Genomic DNA, 10,416 nt, shown 5'->3' with positions numbered 1-10,416 from the left:
TGTACCAGCCAGCCAGAATGTTTGATGTTAAAATTAATCTTAAAATGAAGGAATTACATTATTATCTGTAACAGGAATATATTCTGTACATCTATAATATGTGCACTAATTATCTGTAATAGATGTGCACATACAAGTACTCTGTGGTGTTTTGTGTGTGCCAAGGAAGAGAGTTGTACCAGCCAGCCAGAATGTTTGATGTTAAAATTAATCTTAAAATGAAGGAATTACATTATTATCTGTAACAGGAATATATTCTGTACATCTATAATATGTGCACTAATTATCTGTAATAGATGCGCTCAGATTTTAGAATATTATTTAAATAATACAAGTTACCTTTACATCTATTGCCTGAAGGTGCTGTGGTCTCTAGAGTCACTCAAGAGATGGTGTGGTTCCCCAAAAAATCTTGCACTGCTTTTGGACTATTCCACAGCAGCTGAATTCCTACAGATGTACATGCCAGCTCTGTTCCCATTGCTTGTTCAAAGCCTGCAGTCCTCAGTGTCTGGTAGGGAGGCCTCCAGGTAAGTGTTAAACTCAGGAAAGCTCTGTTCCTCACTTCCATGTGCAAATGACACAGAAGAGAGGTAAAGAGTAAGCTCAGAGACAGACAGCACGTGGAACACTTGGGATGCTGGATTTGTGCAGTTCCAGAGGAAATATGGTCTCCACAGAAATGGTGACACATGGGCTGCACGTGCTGGTGCAGGTGGGGTGCTGGGGTGCACAGCCCCCATCTGGGTTAGGGATCAGCTTGCTGCTTGTACAGGGTCTCTAGAGCTCCCAGGCCACTCTCACTGCAAGTGAGGACTTTGGCTGATGATGTCCTGGCTGGTATCCAGAGAGGTAATTACGCTGTGCTGCCCAAGCCTTCCTCAGAATTTCAATCAGATGCAGCTTTCTTCACTGTCTTAAACTGCTTTGTGCTCTGACTGTTAATGCTCTGGTGTGGCTGCTGTCACGTAGGCAGCGGTCTGGAAGAATATTTAGAAGTCCCCAGGTCTGAAGGAGAATCAGTAATTAAGGCAATTTTCAACAGTTATTTAGAGAGAAAATATTAAAAAAAATTAAAAGTGATGGTGTAAAAGCAAAAGCAGAAAGATTGTTGTTTTCAGAGAGACAGATTAAATATTAACAATTAGAAACATAATTTTCTTGTCCAGTGGTTTTATCTTGAATGTTCTTTTGCTTTGCATTTCATTTATAATACAATCCAAAGAATCCTATGAAAATGTGCATATCACTGCCCTCACAGTGTAAATAAGGCTTAAAAACATAAATTAAGTCTGCACCAGCAGTTCAAAAGCCAAATTCCAAACACAAAGAGCCTCCTATTTATTATTACCTTAAAAATTGCATTTTAACCTAGTCTAATAGTGGTGATCCACAACATCTGAGTGCTTTACACTGTGAGGAGAGAGATACCAGGCAATCAAATGTGAGCAGTATTATTAGAAATTACAGAATTAATGGAAATTTGTAAAGTTGACTTTTTCAAAATAAAGGAGCAAAAATGTACCTGCAAAAGAAATATTAAGAAATTATCACATGAGATTTTGTGATAATTTCTGTGTGATCACTCCCCATCACTGTGGGAGCGATGCTTTGTGGGGAATAAAAGTGTAACTCACAGAAAACAGAGACTGGTAACACAGCAGCAGCCTGTGATCCCTGCATGGCTCATCTGAATTTGCCCCATACTTGCTCCTGCAGACAGGTCTGACAAGAGTACAGCTGACATTTCCATTAGTGTGTTGGCTTCACCCTCTGGAAGCATAGAAAGGTGTTTAGAGATTAAAGCTCTTTTACTTTCCTTATAGCACTGGTCTACATATCACCCTTCCTATCTCTAGAATGTTGAGTTTGACTTCTCTTTGCATTTGTATTCCTTGAGTGCCCTTGTGTTTTCCTGCTGAGCTCCACCCATTTACAAGTGCATGTTTCAAGGACACGTGTCTGTTCAGTGCTGATGAAGCTCCTCTGGATTTGCATAGGCACAGCTCAGAAGTAACTTTGGCTATCATTAGGATTAATTTTTCTCTTTTGAAATAGCTACTGTAATTTACTATTGATGAGTAGGTCAGATGAGGCCAAATAATTAGGTGCTTGCAAATAGAATTAATTGAAAAGTTAAAACAGGATCAAAGGAGAAAATAGCAGAGGCACAATCAGTGTCTATCTCTCAACAGCTCTCTTTCCACACTCTCATATGTAATGTATTTTTGGCCATGTCTTTTAGACTTCTTCATGAATACAAGACACAGCTGCTGCAGGAGTTCAGCACTCACTCCAGCCCACTGACCCCACTGGTGCCCAGAGGTAAGGTACCTGACCTGATGGATAGGGATCCATTGTCTGCTGAAAGGATCCAAATGTGCTCATTCCACTGGTTTAGTGACTGGGACACCCAGTTATCATGGAGTGCTATTTCCACTCCTAGGCTGGGGGCTCATGATTTTTCCTGATGATGGGATGTTCCCAAGGGTGTTACTCTCCTGCAGCCCAAAGTTCAACTTGTCATCAGTAGTGAGCACTAGTTTAATCCAGTGGCTGCTGTCACATCATTCTTCCTAATTTAAATGCAGGAGGAAACAAACTTCACTGTTTGCAGCAACACCTGAAATGTTTGCTTTCTTCAGGCATTAGTTTAAATGTTATTGTTACTGCAACCAACTATGATGAGTTACTGCTCATCATAGTCACCTCAGATTTCATCCACCAATCACAGGTATGCAAGAGAGTGCAACATATCTGATGTTTGTAAGGAACATCTTTGAGACTAGGCAATTTCATGGTCCTATTTTCTCTCCTTTGTTTGGGGTGGCGGTGTTTCCAAATGCCTCTGGTTCTCGGAAGTTAATCAACATGCTCTAAAACTTGACCCCTGAACTCTTAATACCATAAGAAAAGATATTTTCATGGAATCTGAGAGACTCTGGGTTTGATTCATCAGATGATGAGTTGGAGGGAGCTGTATTATGCTTCAGAGCTCTGATGGAGGCTGTTTAGTTCACTTTCCATTTAGTCATATGGTACTAAATCACCAAACAGACATACTGCTGGTGCACAGAAAACAACAAATAGCAAGCACAATCTGGGCAGTGCATCACAGTGCAGACCATTCAGGAGCTTCAGGGGCTCCAGACTGGAGTTACAAAAGAAATATCTTTTGAAAATCATTGTAGAAAAACAATTACCAGTGCTCCATTTTTACCCAGTTGATAAATTGCACATTGCATATGCATCTGTCTGGCAACAAGCAGGACATATGAGCAATGCTTTCTTTGTTCTTTCCAGAATCCAGTTTGCTTTACTGAGATCTCAGGAGATGTCTCACTGATAGGAAGTGAAATCTGTCTTAATGACATGAAGATGTCATTACTGGTAGGTAAAATTCAGTTCAAAAATCCCCTTTTTAACCCACTGGGAAATTCACATGCCTCTTTTGTGGTCAGCACCTCAAAATCCATGACCAATGGATGCAACAAATGAAATAAACCAATGATTCCAGTCACCACTGTGTGCCAACTTTTAAAATGCTCATGCCAAACCCACAATTTTTTATGCAATTTAAAAAGTTTCATATCTTCTATATCCACATTTAAATTACTTAAATTTGTATCTTACAAGAAATAACTTTATTTGCCTCACTGTTTCTTTGGATTTCTAGACTACACTGATAGCTCTGCAGTATTCATCCTGCCTTGGAGGCAGAACACCATATTCCAAGGAAGATCCCAGAGGTGGAGGTTGGTCCCTTTCATACACCTTATGGTTGAACTTTGCTTGTGCTTCCACTGTACAAGCAAAGAAGAATTCAAGTTAAATGCTGTTGGAATGCACCACAGTTATCACAAAGCTGTACTTATAAAATATTTGCCTTCACTCAGATTTTTGGAAAAATCAAAGAGCAGTAATAATATAACAATAGAATCAAGTAGTGGTACCTGGTGCCAGACATTTCTTTTAACGTCAATTCATATGAAGAGGTGGATCAAATGTGTAATGAGATATTCAAACAGTCATGCCTAAGTGTTCAGCTTAGTAAAAGCCTCCAGTTATTCACTGTTCCTTCATTCTCTGTCATCTGTTAACGAAGAAAGATGAAGTGCCTCGGGACATGAGGGACGTGTTTAACCACATGTAACCAAATATTTGCTGTTCAGCAGTACAGAGTCTTCTAACAGGGCAAGGTTTTGGACCAGCAGGAACAAGACTTGGGAGAGGAATGAGATGGGAAATAATGAGCATCAGCAGAGCAACAGCAATGGCTATGCTGAGCAGTGTTGCAGAAGGCAATGGGACAGGTTGCACAGGTGCAGGTCACCAGCAGCCCTGCGCAGGCACTCTCATCCTGGCTGAGGATGCTGAATACCTTGTTTGCTAGGAACAGCAGAAACCTGTTACAATCAAAACTATAAAGACAGGGGGAAAGAGAAATGTGTTGCAGCATGATTTTCCTTTGGAGAAATAAACCATGAGACCAATGCTCATGGCCTTGCCTGAACTTCACCTATTTTTCCATCAAGAAATGTAGTCCTGGATTTCTCCAGGGACTGACTGCTGTATTCACCCAGGATTCTGGACACCTTGTAGCTTAAACATAGCTGAGGGAAACTGTAATGCAAAGTATATGAATATATTTTGGGCCGACTTGTGTCACTTCACATGCTGCCTGGAACCAGAGGTAAGTATGTTACTTTTCTTAGAGGAAACAGAGCAGAGACAAACTTGCAGCAGCTCTAGGAGTGCGTGACACCAATGCTAATCTTATCTGTGCTTCTTGCAGTTTTGACACGTGCCTTTGATGTGTGCCATTGTCCAAAGTCCTATAAGTTACAGATGGAGTTTCTGTTACTGCTGTGTTATTTCAATTAAAGACTTACCCTAAATAACCCTATGGCTTGTAAGCTGCATACTTCCCACAGAACCTGCTGATTGCAGAAAATTAAAAAAATTAAAACTGAAGCTGACTCATCAAAATCCAACATTAATCAGCTTTTGTTTGCTTAATTCTATGTGCAGGAAAAGAGCCCTTACCTGAGGATATCTTGCAAATTTTGTAGGCAGGAACATCCCATGAAACAATATTTCTATATGGAACAGTTTGTTCTGTTTCAGTCGATAACAAGAGCTGTGGTTTTATTGAGATCTGTGTTAAGATACTATATCCATGACAGGGAAACACATAATTACAAAATTAAAAGTTCTTTATTATGCTAGTCCGTCATCATTATTAGTAAAGTGTGTAAATTACCAATAAATTTGTATTATTTCATTCAAGCAATTATTTTTTATTTAAATTCACTGCTTCTTCTGAGCATCAAAAAAAAAAAAAAAAAAAGAAAAAAAAGTGGGTGTTTGGAAGGCTTTGCTGGCTGCTCAATGTGAAAATGGTCAGAGAATCTGGCTAATCCCCCTCTCCTCTGGCTGCACTTTCATCTGCAGGGTGCATGGTGAAACCTCTCAGAGATTACAACATTTTTACTGAGCACTGACTTTTCTAGGGCAATCAAAAATCCTGGCAATCACACAGGGAATAAAAATTCACCACTGCCAATGATACATCATATTTCTTCCCTTGTCCTACAGCTCCTTTTTCTGGGAAATGCTGGGTCTCTTGTCCTACAGCTCCTTTTTCTGGGAAATGCTGGGTCTCTAGTGACAGGGCTCCTATCCAGCCACTTTTCCCTGCAGTGGTTCTTGTTTCCTCTTCCTCGGGTTTGAGCTGCTTGGGCAGGCCCAGGGAATGGCTGATTCTCCTTCTCTGGGTGGTCTCCCACTGCCAGCACTGCTCTTTGCAGTGGTGTCCATCAGGAATCCTGGCATGCCGTGGATGGATGGGGCTGCTGTGGGACACTCAGGACATTAAAGGCTCTGCTCCATCCACGTGCGTGGGGCTGGGCTGTTTCCTGGCTGGACTCGGAACTGGGGACAAAGCAGCACACAAAGCTGGGCTCTGCCTCAGGAATGATTAACTGGAATATCCCTGTCAATACTAACCAGGGTTTTAACTGAATTCAGGTAACCACAACATTCTTATCTCTGGATGTTTTGCAATAGATTTTGCTGTGGGTTCATTGACCTGCAGGTGCCTGTGAGCTCACGGGACAGCCCAGGCATTAATATTCAGTACAACTCACCTACTGCTGAAAATCACACAGGCAGTGATATATGAATAATTTCCTGATCATTTTTAATTTACTACATCAGGCTTTATTATGTCAAGTCATGATCACAGTAACCTTTCCTGAACTAATTGAAGATTATGTCAGTGAAAAGAGTGAAAGACAATTTTAGAGAGGCACACTGGTATGCTACTGCTGTGGAACTGTATAACTTTTGACATTGTAATTAAAAAGCAACTACCTTTAAACTGGCATGATTTGTCATACTGCACATCCCGAGATCAAAATCAGTCATCTCCCAATAAATAATCTCTGCTCCTTTGAGACAATATTGGGAGACTGTGAACACAAGACATCCAGACCAAAAGGACATCAAATATTAAGTGATTTTGCTTCTTTTCTTTGAAATGTAGAAAATCTTTTTTTGGCTTCAAAGTTCGGTCATATCCCACAGTCCATGTCCTCTGCCTTCCATTTATTCATGGACATCTCTGTTTTACTGGAGGACTGAGGGAAAATGGCATAAACAGGAAAAAATGTGTAGAGTTTTGGCCAAATTGAACACTTACAGAATACTGCGGGACACAAGTGTGGCACTTGAGCAGGGTTGGGAAGTTAAAGGTGACTGTAGAGCATCATCAGGTCTATAGCTGTGTTTCCATGATTTTCTGTGATTCAACTTGGTATTCAAATCAGGAAATAACTCAGACATTGGTAAAGAGGTCTTAAATTTCACAGGATTACTCTTTTTCTCCTGGTAAATTGAGACAGAGAAATGTTGATGCTGGTGAAATCTTTTAGGCACTAAGGAAGGTTAATAAGTAAAGCTGGATACATATAATTTATACTTGAAGGTATATTTCTGTGTAGAATTCTTTTTCTTAAGGAGAATGGAGTGACAAAAGGTCACATAGAAGGAAACATAGAAACATGTTATAGTTCTGTTAAACTAGAATGTTTGGGCTAACAATTAAAGTGAAAGTTTATGTTATCAATTAACCAGTGTCAAATAATAGGAGAGTATCCTAGTGTAAATTTGAAAAATAATCTTCCCTCCTATAATGTGTTAATTGATTCCATGATGTTATATTATGAAAAATAATGTGTGAAATAGATCAAATGGAAGACATATTTGAAAGAGGTTCCTTGAAACATCCCTGCAGCCAAGCATTTTAACTACAATGTCCACCCACTTCTGCTGGTTATTATAGCAACTGGGTTGGTTTAACATGGCAGAGAGCCATGGAAACTGGGTTGGTTTTACATGGCCTCTCAACTTTGCCCCAGAAAACTTGTGAATACTTTCTGTAATAATTTTATTATAACTCATTACTGGTAAACACATTACAAGTAGTAAAGGAGTGCATTTCAGTCTAGCTGTGTCAGACAACAGGCCACAGGAAATACAAGATAAATCTTTGCACTAAAAGAATAATAAAGAATGGGAGAGGGTGAAGAAAATAGATACAGATTCTAGCAAATGTATCATCCTGAAATGTTTACAAGGGTTGACCTCTCTAATTCACCAGGAAAAGTGCCTGGATTAAGAATTCCTATCAGGAGGAAAAGCTGCCCTTCCCCACAGAAGAAATTATCTTTAACACAGGATACAAGAGTAAGTTGTTAACACCTGAATATAATCACAGAATGTATCATGGAATGGCCTGAATGGGAAATGACCTTAATGATCATCTACTTCCACCTCCCATGCCATGGGCAGGGACACTTTCACTAGGCCAGAGCTCAGAGCTCTGTCCAACCAGGTCAATATAGGCAAACTATAAATTAATTTCAGTACAGCCTGTGATGAAAAATGCTTCACTACCTCATGTTATCAGAGAGCATGAGACCAGTACTGCTCTGCAAAAGTTGCATTACCTAGAGCACAATTTGAAGATAAAATAGAGGCATGACACAGGATAAAACTAAAATGTTGTAATACTCATAAGAACAGTTTAGACATTATGATAACCCTTATGATCTTAAAACTGTAAAATATCAGCTTATCATGCCATTCATTCAGGCAAGAAATCTCACATTTGAAGATTAAATTGTCTGCCCAGTGTCCCATAATAAGCCCCTAGTAGCCATAGAAATTAATCCCTGGCTACACAGTATATTCAATACAGCTACAGCTCAAACAAAAATGTAGTTGATTAATTCAAAAATTATTTAAATATACCAGGATCTGCTTAAACTTTTCAAGATATGTATTTTTAGTTTACTTTTTCACATGAAGCAGCCCCACATATCACCTATTTGCAGTGTCTGATATTACTCAAGAAAATAGGGAACATAGAAAAATTTGGCGACTGTAACTGTCTTCCTGCTTCCTATTTTTAGTAGATTTTTTAGCACAAGGAATGAGTAATCTGAATTACAATTGTGTTTATTTCTATAATTTACCTGTCTAGACTAAACTTCTTAGTCTTAATGTTTCCCTGCTGTAACCAAGCACATAACCACAAGCTGATGTTGAAAGCCTGCTGTAGGAAGAAAAGCTGGCTCCTTCTGGTTGGATGTAGCCTATTACAGCACAAAGTTATGCTCTGTATAAGGTCTCATCATCAAGAAGTCTATTGTCCATCCCAGTGGGGCTCCAAATGACTGTTCAGTGAGCTACACACCCCCCTGTGTTTGACCCACAGGGATCACAACTTTGCTGATGTCTTCACACAACAGGCTTTTTGTTCCTTCCCTGAAGGTTCAGAACTCAGCTGCAGGGGTGCCAGGTCTAATTGCAATAGAGAGCTATTGATTTGGTTGTTATTCCTAGAAGAGTAAGAATGGAAAAATGTTTTCCCCCAGAGTTTTCCCACTCCTCTGCAAACCATTATTGTCACTCTCTTGTATTGACTAATTTATAGATTCATTAAGAAACACCACCACCCCCGATTTTTAAGCTACTCTTTAAGATATTTAAGGTGTAAATTATATTTACACCTGTTGCATTTTTACTCCACCAGGCTATAGAAAAGAAACTGCAAGATTTTTTTCCCATGGTAGTTCCATCAGGCAATTTTGACTGTGCTCCTGTAATGAAATCGAGAAAAAAAAAAAAAAGCCAAAAATCTAAGCAAGTATGGCATATGCAGAAAAAGTAAACCCTAAAGCAAGCAAATGTGATCTCAGTCTTGGAAATTCAGGCAGTCAACAGAAAACAAGATATGACTTAGAGTGAACAGATTAATAACAATTTATTTTTCTCTAGCAGAATGCAAATTTTCTAATTGACTGTATATGATATGCTCAAAAGTCTTCATTATCACACAGTCAGTTCCTGAAATCATCAGCAAATTTTAAGACCTTGGCTTTACATACTCACAAAATGGATAGTGAAATGATAATTTTTAAATATTTTGTGAAAGCCTTTTATATGCTGCATGTGAGAGGATCCTTAGATGTCCTTTCCTGCTAAATAATATTTCTCACAGGGAAATATATTTGAGGCTAATTTTATGCAGCTTTAACCACCTGGAAGCTAATTTTATGAATTGAGCGATAATCTAGGAAACATTCATAGGGACTGGAGAGAGATAAGGCACTTGTGTTGGGGTGCACATCATTCCTTCTGTGCTGCCCTCACTGCTGCAGAGCAGGATACGTGCTTTCAGGAGGTGCCTGGTTTGTCCTTTTGTTTATAGGGGAAGTCCATCAAGTGACTAACCCTAAGTGATAGAAATCCTATCTAAAACACTTAGCATGGATTTTAACCCTCTGTCTCTATTCTCCCTCCACGCACCCCCAAATCCCAGTAGTTAAGTGAACTGGGGGTACAGCAGCTGTGTTGCTGTGAGCTGTGCTGCTCTTTGTGCTTCTTGGGTCTTCTGGTTTGGGCAATCGCTGCCACACAGAGCAGCAGGCAGGCAGCTGCCCTCTCCTGCTCCACAGTGCAGTGCTCAAAATAAACATGCTCTTCAAATGAAAAAACTTTTTCTCCATTAGATAGAAGATCTTTTTTTTTTCTTTCCTAAACAGTGAAAAATTTATTATCCCAGATTATTTGCATTTCTTGGTTCATCGGGAATTTAATGAAATTTCTGCTGGCAAAGTAGAGGGATAACCACTCAGACATACTATTTGTTTTTAATCGTTTCACCAGCCTTCATATTTTACATGCAAAAAATTTTCTTTGGATCAGCCATTGCTCCTTTCAAGATATTTAATAGGAAGGATCAGCCTCTTAGTCAATTTTAAGCCTGTAAACGATATTGCTGTTAAGAGAGAGTTTCTGAGATTCAGCCTGTACAAAAGGTTTCCTACTGAACACTTGCTGATCTCA

This window comes from Lonchura striata, chromosome 4 (genome assembly GCF_050655825.1).
Source record: "Lonchura striata isolate lonStrDom1 chromosome 4, ASM5065582v1, whole genome shotgun sequence".
NCBI classification, from domain to species: Eukaryota; Metazoa; Chordata; class Aves; order Passeriformes; family Estrildidae; genus Lonchura; species Lonchura striata.
The sequence above is the reverse complement of the archived record's forward strand: the minus strand, read 5'-3'. Positions refer to the sequence as shown.